Here is a 21,629-nt window from a genome sequence, read left to right on the forward strand (position 1 = left end):
ATATATTCAGTGCAAAACCTGAATCAGATTAGACTGTGTCACTGGACCTTAGCAACCCTAAGAAGTCAGTATTATTTCCATTTTATAGCCAAGAAAGCACTGTGTTTCAGGTAAGTGCTGAAGGTTCAAACCGAATTCTTATTTCAAAGTGCAGACCTCTTATAAACATATGACCATTCTAAACAATATTATATTTAGGGTAACAATATCGTGAAAGTTAAAAAAAAAAAATTCTCACAGTCATTGTCCCATCAGGCTAAAATGATCTGAATCACATATCTGGGGCCACCTCAAACTTCTCTGTAATTGTAAATTACCCTCAGAGTAATTCTGAGTGCTTCACTTAATTGAAAATTGCCCCCAGAGATAGGATTATTAGTTTCATTTTGAGGGACAAAACCAGTGAGTAACTTGGCCTAGGCTATAAGGCCAGTGTGTTAAAGAGCTGAGATTCACCAAAGTCTGTGCTTTTAACCACTGTTCTACACTGTTTCTGCAAATTAACTTCAGAAACAAAATCCTATTTCTATTGAGACTTTTAAAAATGAGAAACCTGCACTGTTAAGATACAGCTTATGTGGCTTTCTCTTTGAAGAAAAAGCAAATTTCTTCTGTACTGTGTATTATCCTTGTCATCTGAGCTGCTCATTTTATTGATAACAGGAAAATCCAAGAGGAAAAAGCTTGCTTTATTTGGACAGTAGTTCCCCAAAAGAAAGTTAATTTAAGCATATTTAATCTTCAAAAACAAAAACTCTAAGCTAACTCCAGGAGGCAGAAAACTATCTTTAAATCTTTAGCTTTGATAATCATAAGGGTGGTAATAACTCTTCAAATTCTACCTAAGTTTATGTTTCTATTGCACAAGCTTACAAATGCAACTACAGCTTTCAGAAAAAACCTCTTCAGGCTGCCCCCAAGTTACATAATATTTACTTTTTCATCTATGACTTTAGATGTATTCCTGGAAAGTGGCACAGAAATCAAGGCTTTATAAACAAATTTCAGTTGGTTTACATTTTAATTATTTTTTAAAGATTTATGTATTACAAAGGAATATACAGATATGGGCGGGATCTTTTTTTAGGGTCTCAGACACCCACAGATAATCACTATTCACATTGTCATTTCTCTTTCCAACACTGGGTTAGCAAAAGGGCACAATGAAATAATTTTTAATCTGCTAGCAAGTTCATGGGGGAAAATCTCATAGGGTATCTTCTTAATGACAAGCTACCCTGTAGGAAAATGACTAATACTTTCACTATCAAAGAATTCACTTTTTGGGTACTTTTCTGGATACACATATATATCCCTTTTTCATTGCCTCAAAGTGAAGTGAAATGAAAGTGGCTCAGTCGTGTCCAACTCTTTGCGACCCCAGGAACTATACAGTCCGTGGAATTCTCTAGGCCAGAATACTGGAGTGGGTAGCCTATCCCTTCTCCAAGGGATCTTCCCAATCCAGGGATCGAACCCAGGTCTCCCGCAGGGTTAGGAAGATCCCCTGGAGAAGGGAAAGGCTACCCACTCTAGTATTCTGGCCTAGAGAATTCCATGGACTATCCATGGGGTTGCAAAGAGTCAGAAATGACTGAGTGACTTTCAGTGTCTATCAAACTACAATTATAAACCTAAAAAACAGGAAGTTAGAAATAACTGAAAGTTGAGAGGAAAAATATCCTTGTTATTGAACACCTTTTAAAATACTGTTTAATCATACTATCAAGTGTATTTTGAGTTAGTATAGGAAATAATTAGGCTTCCCCGGTGGCTCGGACGGTAAAGAAACTTCCTGCAACACAGGAGACCCGGGTTCGATCCCTGGGTAGGGAAGACCCCCTGAGAAGGAAATGGAGGAAAACCCACTCCAGTATTCTTGCCTGGAGAATCCCCACGGACAGTGGAGCCTGGCGGGCTACAGTCCATGTGGTCCCAAAGAGTCAGACACAACTGAGCAACTTAACACAGGAAGTAACTGAATCATTTTTTGATATCTGAGGATCTTACAATGCCTGAAAATCATTCTGAACACCAATGTAGAATGTTAAGATGCGGCTTATGTAAAGGAAAGGCGACTGTGTACCAACTCCAAGACATACCCTGCAAACTGCATGTGCAGTAATCCTTGTTATTACTGTGTTTTGTTAGTCTCTTCTTTTTCCTAAAAGAAAATACAAAGATATTAGTTTAGTTCTATTTAACTTTTGCTGAAAGTTAAAATATAAACCCTCAGGGTGGACCCAGACAGACAAATAAAAATGGAGAATTTGTTTTCAGTGACCCAGTCTTCCATTATTTCTCTCCCCTCTGTCAACTACAGCCCGTTCAAGGAATCTTTAGGCAACAGGTATTTCACAGTGAAAAGACCCTGATGCTGGGAAAGACTGAAGGCAGGAGGAGAGGGGACAACAGAGAATGGGGTGGTTGGATGGCATCACCGACTCAATGGACATGAGTCTGAATAAACTGTGACACTTGGTGATGGACAGGGAGGCCTGGCGTGCTGCAGTCCATGGGATCGCAAAGAATCGGACGCAACTAAGCGACTGAACTGAACTGATTTCACAGTGAACAGATACACAGATTGGTCCAGGTAGACAGAGTAAAAGGATTATTCCACTTGGAGAAGGAGGGAATTATAATAATGAAGAGTAAAGTCACTGTTTTTGAAATGCCTCCTGGGAAATGAGCACGAATCCTCAACGCAATGAATCTTCACCAGCAGCCAGCAAGGTAGGCACCTGCCCCACAAGCAGCAGCCTGCAGCTCCAAGCTGCTCAGCCAGGCTTCAAAGCCCAACATGCCTGCAGGAGCCTCTCTGGCTCATGAAATAACCACTCCAATAGCCGAGGAGGGCAAACCTCTCCAGCACTCCGTCCTCCAGAAGGCCAGCAAAAATCAACACTAGCACTGGGGGACACACAACGGCTCTGCACTAGAGGCTTTCCATCTGATAGTAAAACAGAAACTCCATGAACAGAGAACATGTGAGAGGGCCACTGATACCTAAGTTCAGGGCACAGGGAGGGAACTAAGGCAACCTTGCAGGCCTTTCCTCAACATTGGAACATCGTATCAATAATTTCAAGTTCTAAACATTCAAACTAGGCCAAGGCACTTTACACAACATACTACAGGTGAGTCCAGGTAATCATTAAGCTCAAGCTCGTATGAGCTCTGGGAAAAGAGCACATGAAGAGGTTGGGGGAAGTAGGAAAGATGAAAGGAGGAAGAAGGAAAGATGGCTGTGAAAACAAGTTTACTGCTGGGAATGAGGGGATGAAGAGCAACGGAGACAGTTGCTCACACAGACAGGGCCAAGCAAAGTCATGGGCACAGGCCCACGTCTAAAGAAAGGTGAACTCTGGGATGCCAACCTGCTCCTTCAGCTCCAAGTGAGATACAATAGCTCCTCCCATTACCCACGCCTCTCTCCAACAGACAGTTTCATCCACAGTCTGGCAAGGCAGTGTGATGGTCCAGCTTGGCTGAGGACTGGTTCTGTTAAGGCTAATGACTGGATCTGAATGCCAGCTTAACAGCCACTAGCCACTGGATCTGAGAAAAACCTGACCTCTCTGTATGGTCAGTCTCCTCATTAGAAAACATCAGTAGCAAGAGCATGGCACAGGTCGTGGTGAATTAAATCAGTTAGTAAAGGTAGTGTTTAAAATAAAGCCTGGCACAGAGGGAGCAGTCAGTAAATACTAGCTGCCACCACCACTACCATGGTCATGATGATAGTCATCTCCTCCACCCAGGTAGAAATTCTTTCAGTCTTCCACTCTACCTCAAGAGACTGAATTTACTGAGCTATCATCTCTCTTCTGTTTTTAGAAACTTCCCTGTGACTCAGAAGGTAAAGAATCTGCCTGCAGTGCAGGAGACCCAGGTTTCATCCCTGGGTGGGAAGATCCCCTGGAGAAGGAAATGGTAGCCCACTCCAGTATTCTTGCCTGGAGAATCCCATGGACAGGGGAGCCTGGCGGGCTGCAGTCCACAGGGTCGCAGAGAGTCATGGACTGCTTGGTTTCCCAGGATGTATTCAACTGGAAATGGATACTGCAGATTGGCAAAGAAATTAATCTCTAGTTGGGTATCAAAGTCTGATGATTTTTCAATAAAGCATCCCGCAAAATCTGACTATTTGCTTTTTTCTTTAAACTTTTTATTCTGTATTGGGAATACAGACAATTAACAATATTGTGACAATTTCAGGTGAACAGTGAAGGGACTCAGCCATATTCAAACGTGCATGCATCCTCCCCCAAAACCTAGGCGTGATCATTCTATACATAACTATATCTTCTTTATATTCTTTATATTCTGCTTTTTTCAACTGACCAATTACTTTCCTTTCAGTATTTTTGTCTCAGTTATGAAAGAAACATCTATGCAGTGTAAGAAAAAATACAATCAGAACATATATAGTGGCAAAAATAAAAGGGGGAAGTTTTTTTAAAAAAATCATCCATTATTCTACCCTCTGTGATAATCTCTGTTAACATTTTGGACACAGGCTTCCAAATTATTTTCTATGTATACTACATGCCAGACACAAAATGGGGTAACACACACACACACACACATACACATGGGGATGGGAGGAAGTTGCAACCATTCTCTAAGTATTTCCACAAAACAAGTTCACTTTAGAAAATCTGGAAAATAGAGAGAAGCACCATAGATGAAAAACAAACAAAAAACATCTATAATCTCATCAAGGATAGCCTCTCTTCAGGCTTAAGTTTATATTCTTTACACCTGAGCTTCTGTACAAAGCTAAGATATTGTATATGAAGTCACAGGACTTTTTCCTCCACTACAGGATGAACATTTTCCATGCACTATGCTCTTCTAAATCACCATTTTTAATGACTACGTTAACTATTATGACATCTTTTAAAACAGCAAAAGCACCAAATCAGACCATTCTAAAGCAGTCTTCTTACTTATGATAGCATATGCTCATACATGGATATGATGCGGCTGGACAGGTGTTTATAATATGGAAATTCGTGTTTGAGAAACAAGTACTGGTATGTGTTGCAAGAATACACTGACGCTCTCCCAGTTTACTAAAGAGAGCAGAAGCAACTGAAGTGTGCGGGTGTGGCTGGAGAAGAGGAAGGAAGTGTGGGTGGCCCTACACACATTTTGCAAGCTGCTGAAAACAGTTGTAAAACCAGCCTCTGTTAAACCTACCGTCAATTTGGAATGCACCCTGTTATTCTTGTCAAAACTCACTTCTAGCTTTTCCCTGACATCTTTACCATTGGAGTGTGGTCTGTATACCAAACTAAGGTCTCCAACTCACACAGCACGCTCAAAAAAGGTGGTTCCGTGTGGGTCATCATTATCAAGCAAGCCACGGCATGGGAAAGCAGGCCACACAAAAAAAAGGCCATATGCAAAAAGTAGGCTACCCCACAGCCTCTCTACACTTTGGGATATTATAAATTTCCCCTGTTAAACCAGACCACTAGCATTCAAACACAGAAAAACCTTCCAAACAATTTACATGCCTCAAAAAATGATCTGTGCCAGGGCTCTCCCTCCAATATAGACAGCTAAGAGATGGGTTTTTATACAACCATGCTAAAACTGTATTTAAGCTTCTTATACATGGAAATTATCTGGTATCTTTCACAAACAGCAAAAATATGAAAACTGTAACTCTTACTCATGGGAAATGTCAGACTAAACCTACATTTAGAGAAAAGTAAACTGAAGTAGAGGAACTAACGCACGTCTCAGGAAAACTGCTGCCCTGATCTCACTGCTAAAATTTCAGACACCTAGAACAAAAACAGGCCGAAAAGAAGGCAGTGGACTCAGTCCTCCAGGAATATCAGTCACCTCCAAGGCAAACAAAAACAAGCGCAATCCCAGTGGCAGTCACCACTGCTGTCCTTTTCATCCAAAGTAGACAGTACTCCACATTTTTGGACTGGAACTCCTCCTGGGCATTATTAACACAGGCTATAAGGCAAGGATGAAGCAACCAGGGTCATCCAGCGGTTAGGATCTGGCACTTCCGATGCAGGGGGCCTGGGTTCAATCTCTGCTCGGGGAACTAAGAACCCACGTGTCTCACAGCATGGCCAAAAAAAGAAAAAAGAAGAAGCAACCATCACAAACAAGTCAACAGGTCCCAAGTTATGGAAGAATCTAGAGTTCTTCACTGGACTGGGTGAATATTACTATGTGGTTATCAGAATCAGCCTGTAGCCCCTGGATGGAATCAAGACAGAAACTGCAAATTAGAAGGTTTCAGTCAATCATTTATTATGAGAAATGGCCCAACTGGCAAAAACGTACCTCCAAATGTCTAATAAAGCATTTGCCAAGGGAAGGTAAAGTAACTGTTTACTAAAGTATGTCCTCAAAGTTCTTCCAGGCAGTCAATTTTAATGGACTCAGGGCCACTGGAGGTAACCAGGAATGCCAGGCTGAAAAGTCTGCTCTAGTCTCTCAAGGCAGAGACTGGGTTGCCAATGCAGATCCATCCCTTAAAGTGCTTGTTTAAGAAACCTTTATTTTCCCTAAATTTGAAAGTGAAGTTGCTCAGCCATGTCCGACTCTTTGCGACCCCATGGACTGTAGCCTACCAGGCTCCTCAGTCCATGGAATTTTCCAGGCAAGATTACTGGAGTGGGTTGCCATTTCCTTCTCCAGCGGATCTTCCCAAGCCAGGGATCGAACCCAGGTCTCCCGCACTGCAGGCAGACGCTTTACCGTCTGAGCCACCGGGAGATCCCTAAATTTAACAAGCTATATTCCAGGGATTTGAATGAAAGGAGGAGTCAGACAATCTATTAACTGATGGAAAGTAGCACTTAGCATTTGTAGAGAGAAAAGGGTTAACATCCAAGCCACAAAACCTTGACCAGCAGCACAGGTAATAAGTTCAAATTCTTCAACAGAACTGCCTCTCATTAAAGTGATGAAAAATGCTAGGCATGTCACCATTTCTACCTGAGGGTAAATGAGTCTTTAAAAATTAGTATGGTGACAGCCCTGGTATAAAGTGCCCACAAAATAAATAATGATTTAAGCACAAGTTAGCGTCCAGAAATTACTCCAAAATAAATAGAGCCAACCCACAATTGCTCCTTTGCCAGGAAAATAGAATGTAAGGTGGGATCTATGGAGCATTTAAAAATTTAATCTAAATCTCTCTTCCAGAGCTTTTATTAATACTGTCAAAATTCATTTTAACTCCATATCATCTTTTTTATACCCCCTGCTGATGCTGTGACAAGGATGGTCATGAAAAAGTGCTCAAAAAAGAATGTGAGAAAAGAAAAAATAATAATAATCCACGAACAAAAATATCAGCACCTTATGTTTCACTGATTTTGACTTAAAAGGCAGAAGCATTTGGGAATTTCCTCATACTGCTGGCACCACAGATTACTTTTCTGAAAAGCAATTTGGCAATACCGGTATTAAAAGCCTTAAAATAATTAATATCCTTGATTTAATAATCTTACTAATAGATGTATGTCTTAAAGAAATAGACAAATATTTAGTCACAATGTTCAGGAACATTTATATATGAAAAAAAAAAAAAAAAGATCAGAAATAACCAAAAAGTCTACAATAAGAAAATGGTACACCGAACACAACACTCTGCTTCTATATTTTGAATCTATTCAGTCTCATGGGAAATTTTCACAATAAAATGTTAAGTAAAAAAATTCACACACTCAATTTCATGGCATGGGATCCCCAATTTTTTTAAAACATATAAGCTGCCTGCATACACACTTTATAAACAGGGTTAAATTACAGATTTTTTTTTCTCTTTATACTTTTCTGTTCTTTTCAAATTTTTAGCAGTGAATATGTGCTGCCTTTATAATCTAGGAAAGGTGGAGGTTACTAAAATTTTGAATTTCTGTACATAATTATTCATTCAATTTTCTTTTCAATTGACAACCAATGAAATAAACCAATTTCCCTGAAATATATATATTTATATAATCTTAATAAACAGACATACTCAATGAAATATTCTGCCTCCTTTGAGGGACAAAGTATGCAATTCCTTCAGGCTATGAAAGGAACACTGAGTCTAGGTTTTATTAGCAAATATTTCAGCCCTAATTATGGGAGATAAACTGTGGAGGACAATACAGTCCCCCAGTCCTTTAGGATCTTACAAATAAGTTACCTACACATAAAAAGATAATTAATTATGTGAGATGGTTGGATGGCATCACCATCTCAACAGACATGAGTTTGAGCAAACTGAGGGAGGCAGTGATGGACAGGGAAGCCTGGTGTGCTGCAGTCCATGGGGTCGCAAAGAGTTGGACACAACTTGGTGCCTAAGAAAACCTGGGCAAGTTATGTCAAAGGAAGAGCAAAGGATACTAAAGGCAGGACCCCCAAGGATGGGGCAGCACACAGACCAGGCCTTAGCCCTCACCAGGAGCAGTGGGACACCCCTTCTGGAAACAGGAGAAATCGACAGCAGAGTACACATGGCAGGGTGGGTGAAGTCAGGCCGGTGGGCAGAAGTGAGATTATAAATATAATAGGGTTAGGAAGGCTGATCCTGAAGACTACCTAGCACTTCACCATTCAGGGAACTGTGATGAACTCTCAGTCTCTCAACATCAATGGGAAACTTGCTAGACTAAATTCACCACAGTCCCTTCCACCTGTACTTTAGATTAATTCAAGTGTCATCAAAGAGGTAAAAATGCACAAGAAGCGGCTTCACATCACAGAGCTGATGCGAGGCCTCCAAAGAAAGGAAAACTCTAGGTTTTTAACATGAAAGCAACAGAAGAATAAATTTAAACCAATTATAAAAGTTCACTGTTCACCTTAAGATTCCATAAAATATCGATTTTTGTTTTGACTTACTGGATTCTCTCATTATTACCCATACTACTTTCCTCAAAACCTACTAACATAACTAAACAGGTTACAGGTTTATATAGAAATGAGTCTTATAGCAAAACCACAGTTGACATTTCTTTTCATTGTCTCATTTCAAGTTTCAAAAATATCTTTCACTGCCACAACTGCCCATTTGAGAAGTTTACTTTTGTTTTAATGCAGGTTTCAAAGAGTAAACAATTAAAAAAAAATAAACAATTTAACTACTGGGAATCTACGCATGCACTGAATTCTTTCTTTACATCTGTTCTACAGTTTATTCCTTACCATCAGGAATGTGACAGAAGTATCACACCCATGTTACAGAACAGAAAGGAAGCCCAAGCAGGATAAAGTCTTTCTATGCCACAGTCCTACGTCCAGTTAAGGGCCACCTGAGCTGACTCCTGAGCCCTGTATTTTTTCCTGCAATAACACAATGCCCTCCCCACTTTGATCTGGGCCTTTCTAATTCCCAGGAAAACAACAGCACTAAAATAAATCTATTCTGACAATTCTGTTTTTCCTCCAACTCTGACACACCGTGCAAGTTACCTGATCCAGCCACCAACTAACAAGAGTGACACCAAGGACTCACCTAATAAACATTAGTAACAAACAGTTCCACTAAAAACCTTTTGAAATGTTTAGAAACTACACTTTGAGAAAGGAAACAACAAGCAAATAACCATTCAAAAGACAGACTGAGAATTACTGGTCATCTAAAAATGCAATGGCCCCTTGGAAAAAATTTCCCTCTTTACAGTTTGTATACAATTTTGTTATGGCAAGATTTCTCCCCAATGGCACAGAACAGTCAACACCAAGCAAATCATTTAAGCACAGTTTAAGAAGGTTCTATTTTCTGCTTTAAAAAATGTATCCTTACCCAAACTGCAATTATAATGTACTTTGCAAATTACATTCCCTCCATTTGTTTCTAACAAAGCCATTTTCCTTCACAAGAGGATTAGCAAATACTCATAGAAGAGGAGAACAAAGGATCAGATCATGTCTTGAAATACTAGATTGAGTGTTGTCATTCTACATGTCTTCCATAGTACTCCGAATACTTTATACCAATAAAGAGAGAATTGTTTAACCTGCAGAAAATGAGATAGAATGCAAAAGCAGAACTTTTAAATTCAATCACTTAACTCTTGTCCACTATTAAAAAAGTTACTGTGCAATATTTGGACTATTTAAGAGACCCATAAATATGGCACACTCTAAGCTTCATAATTTATCCAATGAACATTTGTTAGTATAGTGTCCTAGATCTAAAATGAACTTTACCTACATACATTATACTGTCTGAGTGAAACCTACATTACCTAAAATATACTCTCCTTAATACAAAAGAACCAACGTGTCTAAATATTAAACCCACTGAGATATACTATTTTAAACATTTCCCCTACCTATGCAATATGAAGACAATATAATGACCTAAGAGATAAGTCTGTACATAGAAGGGGTGGGACCATCAGAGAAGAGCTGGGACAGCAACCTAAGCGTCACATTTCAAAGTGACACAGAGCCAAATTTTCTCGTTGTCTAAACCACAGAGGTGCACATTAAAAATTATCAAAATTCATTTACTCAGCAAATATGAGGAGCAGCATCATAGCATAAACGAGTACCATAGCACTTGGAACCCAAGCAGATACCCCACTTCTGTCAACAGGCATGTCTTTGTCTATAACACAAAGATAAGCACCACCTGGGATAATTACGAAGGCAAAAGGCGACAGTACACAATAGCAATGTGTCAGTGGGATTAAAATCACCCCAGATTTTTTTTCCCCAGCTTTTCACCAACTGGCTTCCCTTTCAGAGAGTTTGACATCTGAGAGGAGTTGTATACTTAGTTCCCCATCTTACTCTGACATCCTTATCCTCACCCTTCTCTGGCCCAAAACACCACCCCCTCAAGGCCTGTACTGGATATAACAGGAAGGCCACTGCCCTACACTGTTTACACCTCTCACAGGGACAGGAAGGCTGGAAGAGGTGTTCTTTCCCCTCAATCTGCCTTTGGGAGTTCACAGGCGGCACCTCAGAGAAATTATTTTGTTTAAGCTAAGAACTGAAACTGGCTGAGGTGGAAAAGTGGCCTTAGTGGGACTGGGCCAGTAACACACAGAGAGCATAGGCTGTGAGACAAGAGGAGAGACAGGCAGGGAAGGACCGGACTCCCGAAGGTCCTGTGTCCCATGCACAGGAGCAGACGCTGCTCCCATCTGGCCAGCCATGCCTCAAGGCCAGCACAAAGCCCACCATCCAGACCACTGCCTCCCCCTGCCCTCCGATGCCCCTGCACACCAGCTCCTATGCCCTCTCACAGCACTATGCCCGCTTCCATCACGGCCTGTGTCACAGCAGCGGCTACAGAATTATTTCTGTGATTATGTGATTAATAATCTGTAACCCCCACTAGAGTACACGATAAATTCAGCCCGCCTAAGACACATGTCTGCTTTATTCAGCTCTGCATCCCTGGGCCCGCCGAATATAGCATCTGCCTGAAATATATAGATACACTTTATTAAATGAACAAATGAAAGCTGGCACTAAGAAGCCAAGGAAGAATCCTGAGCAGGGGAATGGCAATCAGAGATGACAGCTGAATAAACCACTCTGGCAGCGAAGTGAAGATCAGACTGGAAGGGCAAGACTAGAGCCTGAACACAGGCGAGGAGACTAGTGAAAAATGTCTCCAGAAAAATGATTCAAGACCTAAAAGTGAGGGCAGCCTGAATCTGGGCAGTGATGAGGAGGATGTAACGGAGGAGACGCGCTTAGGAAGTAGAATGCACAAACTCAATGCACAGGGGGCAAAGCAACGATGGGAATCTGGAATGACTCTAGTGGAGAATGCTAGCAGGTGGGGCACTGACTCACCAGGAATACAGGACGGCAACAAACATTTCCTGAGCATCTACCGCTTGCTGTTCCAGAGCGGAAGATCTGCCTCTAGCTCTGGGATTCTATGAATGGGAAGCAATTTCTATCCAACCCATTTGGATACAACGGGTATGGTATCCATTAAGGGGCAGCAAACTACAGTTCAGATTTTTCACATTTCTTCACCAGGACATTTCTTGGGTACACTGACTACGTATGAGGCCTAACACTGGTCTGGGGATACAGCAATCAAAGAAGAGGCATCTCTGCCTCCAAGGAGCTGACAGTCTTCTGGGTATGAGACAGGTAACTGCATGACAGTAACTGAGAAACTGAGGCCAGTGAGGCTATGATTTGACCAGTTACATGTCCTGTAACCTACATTTCTGGAGCACTGATTTCATAACTTCCATCACATTTCAGGCCCACGTGTAGTTGAGGGGTTGCATGTTTGGACATTCAGACAGACACCCCTCCCACCAATCTTGCTCTGAGCCTGGAGACACTCCAGAACTGAAAGCAACAGCAACTGCTGCAGTCACAGGGCAGCAGTCTGGGGAAGAGGACACAACCAGTAAGGAGAGGGAGAGAGGCCTGCGTGGTCAGGAAAGAGCCTACCTGAGCGGAGGCCAAACGCTGGAGGTGCCAAAGGAGAATCTCAGAAGGCTCTGGAAGTAACCGCAGAGAAATAAACATTCAGGGAAGGCAGAGCAGGAATCCTCTTTAGTCAGGTTCCTCCCCTTCCACCAGCAAGAAATGGTTTCCCATGGGATGGAAGGCCTCAACCCAAAGCAGATATACAGGAAAACAAGACGAGGAAATGATCTGCAGTGAGAATAACGCAGCTCCAGATTATCCAGACCAGACAACACATTTCCAGCGCTCATTCATGAGGTCATTAACTCTGAGAGGTTTTATATTGGCCCTTCCCAAACTAAAACAAAATACCCAAACATGTCCTCCCCTTCAATCCCAAACCTACTGCCCTTCTTTGCCCCCTTCCTTTCCACAGCCTTAAAAAAACAAAGACAGCTGCACCGTCTCTACCTCCTCAGCTTCCTTTCACCCACTTGGATCTAAATTCTTCCTCCACCATCTGACCTTGTCTTTTCAACCTCCCTAAACCCTTGGAGCCCTTTCCCCTTTTCTCTGCCCGGGAACTCTACCTGTCCAAGACTGGTTCAACCATCGCCTTCTGTGAGGCATTCCCCAGTCAAATTGCCCAGGGGTTTTCCCTATACCTCATCACGGCGTTTGATACTACTGTCATTGTTTACCTCAGTGTAAATATAATTCACAACAGCCTGAAAGACAGGAACTCATTTTTATTCACTTTTCTATTGCCACCCTCTAACCCAGGGCACCCAAAGTAGACAAAGGCTTCATGAACAAATGATCGTAAGTTTAGTTTACCTTCAAAACTGCTACAAACCACTCAATTCTTCCACCTAAATTGCTCTAAGAATAGACTTGCATATACACATACACACTGGGAAGTATCTATATTCTGAATAATTAGTTTTCTTTTAACAGCATCTTGGCTATAAAGAAACTCTAAATTTTGGTGGTTAAGCCAACAGCTGGCATACAGTAAAATCAATTCTTTAGAGTTCCTCATCTATGTTTTTAATTCCTAAAATTCTGATGTGGAAAGTGCACCTTTTTCCTGGGCTGCTGCTAAGTCGTTTCAGTCGTGTCCGACTCTGTGCGACCCCATAGACGGCAGCCCACCAGGCTCCCCCGTCCCTGGGATTCTCTAGGCAAGAACACTGGAGTGGGCAGTGTAATGAATTCTTAGGCTCAGAAAACCTGCTTCAGAGAACCAACCAAGCCTTACTTATACCAATGCTTAAAACCTGGGCTGCTTAATAGCTTCCAAAATAGTTTTTTTTTTCTTCTATTTAGTTTCACTTTCTATATGAAACACCCATAGTAAAGTTTAACACAATATTTCCTGCAACCAGTAAAAATATCTGAAAGCCCTTCAATTTTAATACGGACATTCAAAAGCCTTCATTTTAGGATTATGGGATTACATCTGAACCTTAACGGCCCAATGTATACTTCTGTTCTAGAAATAAAAATTATGTAACTTCTCAGTTCTTGTATGTTTTCTACAAATGGATCTTACTGCAATAATACAGAAAAACTTACTCAGAAGAGCAGAGAGAAAAAAAAATACAGAGAAAGTAACTTTTCTATACTAAAGAAAACGATTTTTAAAAATGCAAATTAAAAGAAAAAAAAATAGAAAGGTGGCAAAGTTCCCTGCCAGGAAAACCTTAAAGATGGAGAAATGAGAAAAGTTAACTCAATGCACCTGACTTTCAATTAGTATACTGCTTCAGTAAGTGACTTGCCTCAATAAGTGACCTTGGCAATGTCATTTCTCTCATTTTTAGTTCTGTAGAATGGGAATGTCATCTGTTTTCCTACTAGAAACAATTGGTCGAATAAAAGAACCAACGTGATTGTTTTGTTTTGTTTTTTTAAGAAACTTGTCTAATTAGTTTGCTTTAATCACCATTAGTACAGTACATTCCTCTTCAGGAATCCAATTCCAAGAAAAATATTTAAGCAGACGTTGAGGACAGATTTCCTTAAGGGAATGATTTTATAAATCTGGAGAGCAATGTAACAAGATTATAAATTAACAAACTGATTACATAAGCCTTGACAACCTCAGGCTTTAAAGTACACTGATACACATTCTGATAAATTAGACTGATTTGGGACTAGCGCCTCAACCCCACACACGGAACCCAAACTGAGGCATCTGGTGTTTGATAGGAATCAGGTGGAATCTGATCAAGACGCGAAACATTTGCAGTTCCATTACCGGCTAGCCACGCTTCACCTTTCACCATAAAACGTGAAACGCATTAAGTCAGCTTTACCACCTGCTCCTAAGATTGTGACAATGTACTCAATTAAATGAAACAGGGGAAGTAACTAGATAGTGTGAAAAATCCTATACCCTTAGACGTCCAGAAGCTTAAGAACCCTACTGCTAAATCCCCCCTCACCCCCTCCAAATACTGGACTTGAACCGAACTCACTATACAGCTACAGAATTTTACCTGACCCAAGTGTTAAGAACAGCACAGCTCCAGGAACCCTACTCAGGATAAAAGGCTGTCACTTTCCTGGATCCCAAGTCCAAGCAAACGGAAGGAAGGGTTTTATAAAACGGTCCAGAAAGGAATCAACAGGCGATGACTATGGAAAAGAACGGAGGTTTTCCAATCTGAAAAATTCTAGCTGTCCCTCGGGAACGGCACTGCTCCTCCTTCCTTTCCCCGATGCCCTTTCTCTACAGACAATATCCCCATTCTATTGTACGGCTGCAGTTTTAGCAAGAAATCCCCTTGCTGCGCCAGATCTCCAGATTCTTTTGAAAAAGGAAAACACCTTTAGTGAATAAAACACCGTACGAGAGAACCTGGGCGCGGGGATCCGCGGGCGCCGCACTCGGCCCGCTCCGGGGCGGGGCGCGGGGATGCGGGCGCCTCCCGAGGTGCCGCAATCCCGCCGCGGCCGCAAGGGCAGGGCCTCGGGGCGCCCGTGGCCGGCCGCCGCAATGCCCGCTCCCGTGCGGGCCCCGCCGCCGCCCGCTGCCTGCCGCCAGGCCATCAGGCCGCACCGCCGCCGCGCGGAGTCTGGGCCGCCGCAGCCCGGGCCCGCGTCCTCCCCGGCCCGCGACGCGGGGAGCGCGGAGCGCGCAACTTACTTTCCGCCTGCGGCGGGCGCCCCAGCCCCGCCGCCCAGCCCGGCAACCGCTGAGGCCACTCGGCGGCGGAGGCCAGCCCGTCCCCCGCCCACGGCCGCCGCTCCCGGGTGCACTGCGCGCTCGCCCCTACCTCAGCAAGCAGGCGGGCTTCCGTCCGCAGCGGCCGCGGCGCCGACAACTCCCTCCCGGCCGCCGAATCCCCGCACCCAGCACTAATCATAATACCAAGCGGGCAGCCGGCCGCGGGGAGGGGGTGGAGGACCGAGATGCGCCTGCGCGGGACGCGCGTCATTGTGACGCAGGCGCCGGGGAGGGGCCGCGGCGAGGGCGGGGCGGGGCGCACCTGCGGGCTTCGGCGCGCGAGCTGCTGCAGGGCATCCTGGCAGCGCCTCGACCCCAGCGAGTCTGGGCTGCGGCTGGCGGTAGGAAGCGGGCGAGGCTCCCGAGCAAGACCAAGCTGATGAAGGAGGAAGCACTAGGGACACGGGACAATGGCCCAGAAAAGTAGCCGAGCCGTGGCGGAAATCGGAGGGAAAGGACAGGGTCCTCACGGGACTCTGCGTCTTGGGGCGGGGGTCTGAGGGCACCAGGCACTTCACCTTTCTAAAGGTTCACCCACATCCCCGGCCCAGGTTTAAACAAAGAGCGGCAAAAAAATATACGTTCACGAATACACGTACATATTTTTTTTTTTCTCTACAGTTTCTTCTCTCTGGGAACCCAATTAGAAGGAATTGTGTTGATTTTGTGCTATTTTTAAAAAAGAGAAAAGCCCAGCATCTGAACACAGCGCTGGCTTTAAAAGTCAGCAGGAGACCCTTGCCTGGCCAGGCTGCCTCCTCTGGAAAAGCGTGAAAAGGCGAAAGGTCGTGAGAAGTATTTAAGCATGTCAAGTCAGGGACTCAGAACATGCCAGGCATGAACCGTGCCCCTGATGGTTCAGCGCCATGGTCACCAGGCAGGAGGCTCCCAAATGGAGCTTAGCGATGGCCAGAGTGGAGAGTTTGGGAGGGTGAGAGAGAGGGGCAGTTGCTCCCATCTACCATCCTTGGAAGCCTGGCGCGCCATGGAGATCAGCTGTCCTTGCTTTCTGGAAATAAGTGACACGCCAGATGCCAGATTCTCCAACTTGCTTTTCCATTTCGGATTCTCCCAGCCCTCCACCCCTCCCCCAAGAGAGGACCCCTAGCAAAAAAGGGCACAAACTGCCGCGTGGAAGGCAGGGGAGGGGGTGCGCTGCTTAGATGCTCCAAATGTGATTAGATCGACTGGAGGGAAAAAAGAAATCTAGATGGCTTGAGCAATTGTCTCTGCTGAGCTGCAAACGTCAGAAGCCTGTTTTTTTCAGACTGTCTCCTGGGCATCTACTTTGCATGTCTGAAGATGACTGGAAAGCAAGAGTGGATTGTTGGGAGGTACAAACACTCAGGGTAATAACGGAAGTTAAGGGGGGCTTCCCAGGTGGCACTAGTGCTAAAGAACCCGCCTGCCAACGCAGGAGATGCAGTCCAGGAAGAGACGCAGGTTCGATCCCTGGGTCAGGAAGGGAGAAGGGAATGGCAACCCACTCCAGTACCCTTGCCTGGAGAATCCCATGGACAGAGGAGCTTGGAGGGCTACAGTCCATGGGGTTACACAGAGTGGAACGGACGCTGCTCTGTGATGACGTAAATGTGAAGGAAATCCAAAAACAGGGAATATATGTATAAATATAGCTGATTAACTTTGCTGTATAGCAGAAACACAACACTGTAAAGCAACTATACTCCAATTCTTTTGTTTAAAAAAAAAGCAAAAATAAAATAATTAGAACAGTTTTGCTATAAAAGGTATCTAATAAAGGCTTATTATAATATATTTTTTTAAAGTGGTGGGGCGGTTAAAGGAGGACTCCAAGTTACCCTAACACTCTGGCATGGGGTGATGTCACTGGCTGGGAAAAGCCTTGGGCTATGGGTCTCTGCCCCTCAGGGCTGAGTCGAGGCCCCAACTCTGGGATAACACTGGCTTACAAAGACCTTCAAAGAATCATCTCAGTTTGACACACATTCTAACTCTAGCAGTATGTTCAGCAGGAGCTTGTGGAATTCATTCCTTTGTTGCTGGAAAACAGTGGCGAGGCCTTGCACTTTTCTCCTTAGGGAGGTATCACTATTCAGGGAACCCCATAGCCAAGTAAAGGGGAAAAAAATACCATTCTAATGGTCTCCCAAGGGAATTCCAGTGGTTGAAGACCTCCACCACCAGGCGTGTAGCCCCTGAAATAGAACAGTCATCACAAAACAACGTCTTAATAGATAAGCCCTTGAAAAATATGTAACTCAGGTTTTGAATAAATTCTATACAGAAAATGGGACACAGGAATAGAAAAACAATAAATAAAAAAGAATAATACCTTTGTTTCAATAAAGTGGGCTTGAATTCTCTTCCAGAGAAAGGGCTGCAGTTCTGGCCATGTGGTGAATCATTTATTCATCTCCGGTGTTTCCTGGGAAGCTGGGGTGCTGCTGGCAAGAACATGACCCATTTTCAGTTCCACACCATCAATGTGGTAGCATGAGCTGATTATGCTTAGGCAATATTTTTAAATATTCAAGTATAAATTAATATATGATTACTTAACTTTGAATTTAAGCAAATGTGTTCATTGTTAATGAGAACCCCCTTCTTCAGTCTGCCCTGGGGTTTTCTCTAACCCAGACTGCTTTTTTAATGTTAGGTCTTTTTATGGACCTGTAAGAAGCTTTAATTAGATATACAGCACTCCACACAAATGACAAGATGGAGCATGCGGGCTTGGATAACACTCTCTGTGATTCAGATCTCCAAAATAACATAATGCCACTGATTTAGGAAGTTGCTGTTTATTGGAAGGCAACCAGGGAGATGCTACAAATTAGGTTAAGATGTGAAAAGCAAGCCAATTGATGAAAGAACTGCCATTTTCATCTTGGGACTACCCCCCTAAAGCAGCATGTATAACAAGGTTATACCATTTCTAGATATTGTTAATTTTCATAATATAGAAGCATTTCAAATATACTGAAAACAGAGACTGAGGATTCACGTATGGCTCAGTTTTGAGTTGTGACATTTAATTTTATGATTTCCTTTTGCATATTTAATTAGTCATTTTATACATTGATACTTGTACATGTCTGAATCCTGGCTTCATTCCAGTAGGACCAAAATTAATACTTCACTGGAATGGCCTGAAGAGTTTCTCAAAGAGTTTCCCTCACTACCCACTTGGCATCCATTAGCATCCCTAATTCTTTTAGCTCAGATGTTTGTTAAGGCGTGTGCATGTGTGTGTGTATGCGCATGTGTAATATATTCTTAACAGTTGCAAGGAAGGACTGAAAATGCCAGCCCTTAACTCTGCTTCTTTGCAACCTGTGAACTGGGAAACACGGCAGACACTGCCTGGCACTGACCACCTGCCCCACCTCTAAGACTTATATACCCTTGTGGGCAGACTGCTTAACTTTCCATCTGTTTCCTCTATAAAATGGGAAAGATGGTGGTGATAATGATACCTTTCTTATAAGGTGTGTGTAAGGCAGCTGTTCTCCAAGTGTGCCTCCTGGACCAGCAGCAGCAGCTTCTCCTGGGAACTAGACTGAAATGCAAATTTTCCAGCTCTACTCCAGATCTCCTAAATTAGAAACTTGGTGGTTTCTCTGTTTTAAGAAGACTTCCAAGTGAATCTGACACAGGTGAGTCTGAGAACCACTATAGATGGGAAGAAAAGTTATGACCAACCTAGATAGCATATTCAAAAGCAGAGACATTACTTTGCCAACAAAGGTCCGTCTAGTCAAGGCTATGGTTTTTCCAGTGGTCATGTATGGATGCGAGAGTTGGACTGTGAAGAAAGCTGAGCGCCGAAGAATTGATGCTTTTGAACTGTGGTGTTGGAGAAGACTCTTGAGAGTCCCTTGGACTGCAAGGAGATCCAACCAGTCCATCCTAAAGGAGATCAGCCCTGGGATTTCTTTGGAGGGAATGATGCTAAAGCTGAAACTCCAGTACTCTGGCCACCTCATGCGAAGAGTTGACTCATTGGAAAAGACTCTGATGCTGGGAGGGATTGGGGGCAGGAGGAAAAGGGGACGACAGAGGATGAGATGGCTGGATGGCATCACGGACTCGATGGACGTGAGTCTGAGTGAACTCCGGGAGATGACGATGGGCAGGGAGGCCTGGCGTGCTGCGATTCATGGGGTGGCAAAGAGTCGTACACGACTGAGCAACTGAACTGAACTGAAGGGGGTTTATGTATATTAGTTGCCAAGTCATGTCCAACTCTTTGAGATACCATAGACTGTAGCCCGCCAGTTTCCTCTCTCCATGAAATTCTCCAAGGAAGAATACTAGAGGATCTTCCCAACCCAGGGATCAAACCCAGGTCTCCTGCATTGCAGGCAGATTCTTTTACTGTCTGAGCCACCAGGGAAGTATTAAAATAGTGCTGGCACATGGTTAGTAGTATATTAGTGGATTTTTTTTTAATTAGTGCAATATGATGTTGCCAAGATACAGTTTAATTCAGGCCACAGGAAGGATGCCCATATTCCTTCAACAAATAAATGCTTAATCTTTTGTCCAAAGACTTTTAACACTGCCTGCCAAACCCTTCATGTTCTGGCCCCTGCCTTCCTTTCCTGCTCTTTATCTCCAAGTAAACTGTATCTGCGACCTTCCCAGTTTTCAAAAGGGAATTTCTTTTTCATACCTCCAAGCCTTTGCCTATTCTGTTCCTTCTACCTGGAAATGTCACCCACCCATTTTCTCCACTCCCTATACCTGGCAATCTCCTGAATTCCTACTTACCTTTCAAAACCTCAAGTGTCCAGGCTCATCTGTGGCACCCCCAATCCTGTCCAGTCAGAGCCAGGCCTTCTCTGAACCCATACCTCCTTGCACATGAATATTTATTATAGGTTTCATAACTGTTAACTGTTCCATTTTCTCCCTTTGGATCTTAAACTCCTGGAAGACAAGGATTTTATTTTATTCAAATTTCTATTCATGCAGCTTAGCACTAATGTGGCAAGTAGGCAGCCCAAGGGCTTAAACTTAGGGCATTTTTTTTTTTCAGAACATTGTTTTTGTTTTTTTGTGTGGGGGGTTATATCTTGTGGCTTGTGGGATCTTGGTTCCCCAACCAAGAATTGAACCCAGGCCATTAGCAGTGAAACCACAAAGTCTTAACTACTGGACCACTGAGGAATTCCCCAAAACATTTTAAAATTGGAAGATTTAATTTTTTAAATAGTTTTACTCTAGTATGATCTGCATACCATAAACTTCACCATTAATACATGGTTATTCAATGTGTGTGTTTGTGTGCTCAGTTGCTCAGTTCAGTTGCTCACTTATGTCTAACTCTTTGTGACCCCATGGACTGCAGCACACCAGGCTTCCCTGTCCATCACCAACTCCTGGAGCCTCCTCAATCTCATGTCCATTGCGTTGGTGATGCCATCCAACCATCTCATCCTCTGTCATCCCCTTCTACCACCTTCAATCTTTCCCAGCATCAGGGTCTTTTCCAATGAGTCAGTTCTTCACATCACGTGGCCAAAGTATTGGAGTTTCAGCTTCAGCATCAGTCCTTCCAGTGAATATTCAGGACTGATTTCCTTTAGAATGGACTGGTTGGATCTCCTTGCAGTACAAGGGACTCTCAAGAGTGTTCTTCAACACCACAATTCAAAAGTATCAATTCTTTGGCACTCAACTCTCTTTATGGTCCAACTCTCACATCCATACATGACTACTGGAAAAACCATAGCTTTGACTAGATGGACCTTTGTTGGCAAAGTAATGTTTCTGCTTTTTAATACGCTGTCTAGGTTGGTCATAACTTTTCTTCCAAGGAGCATGCATCTTTTAACTTCATGGCTGCAATCACCATCTGCCGTGATTTTGGAGCCCAAGGAAATAAAATCTGTCACTGTTTCCATTATTTCCCCATCTATTTGCCATGAAGTGATGGGACCGGATGCCACGATCTTCGTTTTCTGAAAGTTAAGGTTTAAGCCAACTTTTTCACTCTCCTCTCATTTTCATCAAGAGTTTTTCCTTG

At 43.2% G+C, this 21,629-nt stretch overlaps 1 protein-coding gene across 2 annotated transcripts in view; it reads right to left on the reverse strand.

The window, feature by feature from the left end:
* The window catches only part of SNRK (SNF related kinase), a 68,601-nt gene extending 52,825 nt beyond the window's left edge, over positions 1-15,776 (reverse strand). Inside the window, exons 1-2 of one of the 2 annotated variants that reach the window (XM_052640571.1) lie at positions 15,666-15,712; positions 2,103-2,164 (exon numbers count right to left, since the gene is read on the reverse strand). The gene's annotated coding sequence lies outside the window, so the exon portion shown is untranslated. Of the gene's footprint in view, positions 1-2,102; positions 2,165-15,665 lie in introns of both variants that reach the window. The other variant, XM_052640575.1, reaches the window with a different exon arrangement.
* Between the last annotated feature and the right edge of the window lie 5,853 nt (positions 15,777-21,629).

This window comes from Budorcas taxicolor, chromosome 1, assembly GCF_023091745.1.
Source record: "Budorcas taxicolor isolate Tak-1 chromosome 1, Takin1.1, whole genome shotgun sequence".
Taxonomy (NCBI): Eukaryota; Metazoa; Chordata; class Mammalia; order Artiodactyla; family Bovidae; genus Budorcas; species Budorcas taxicolor.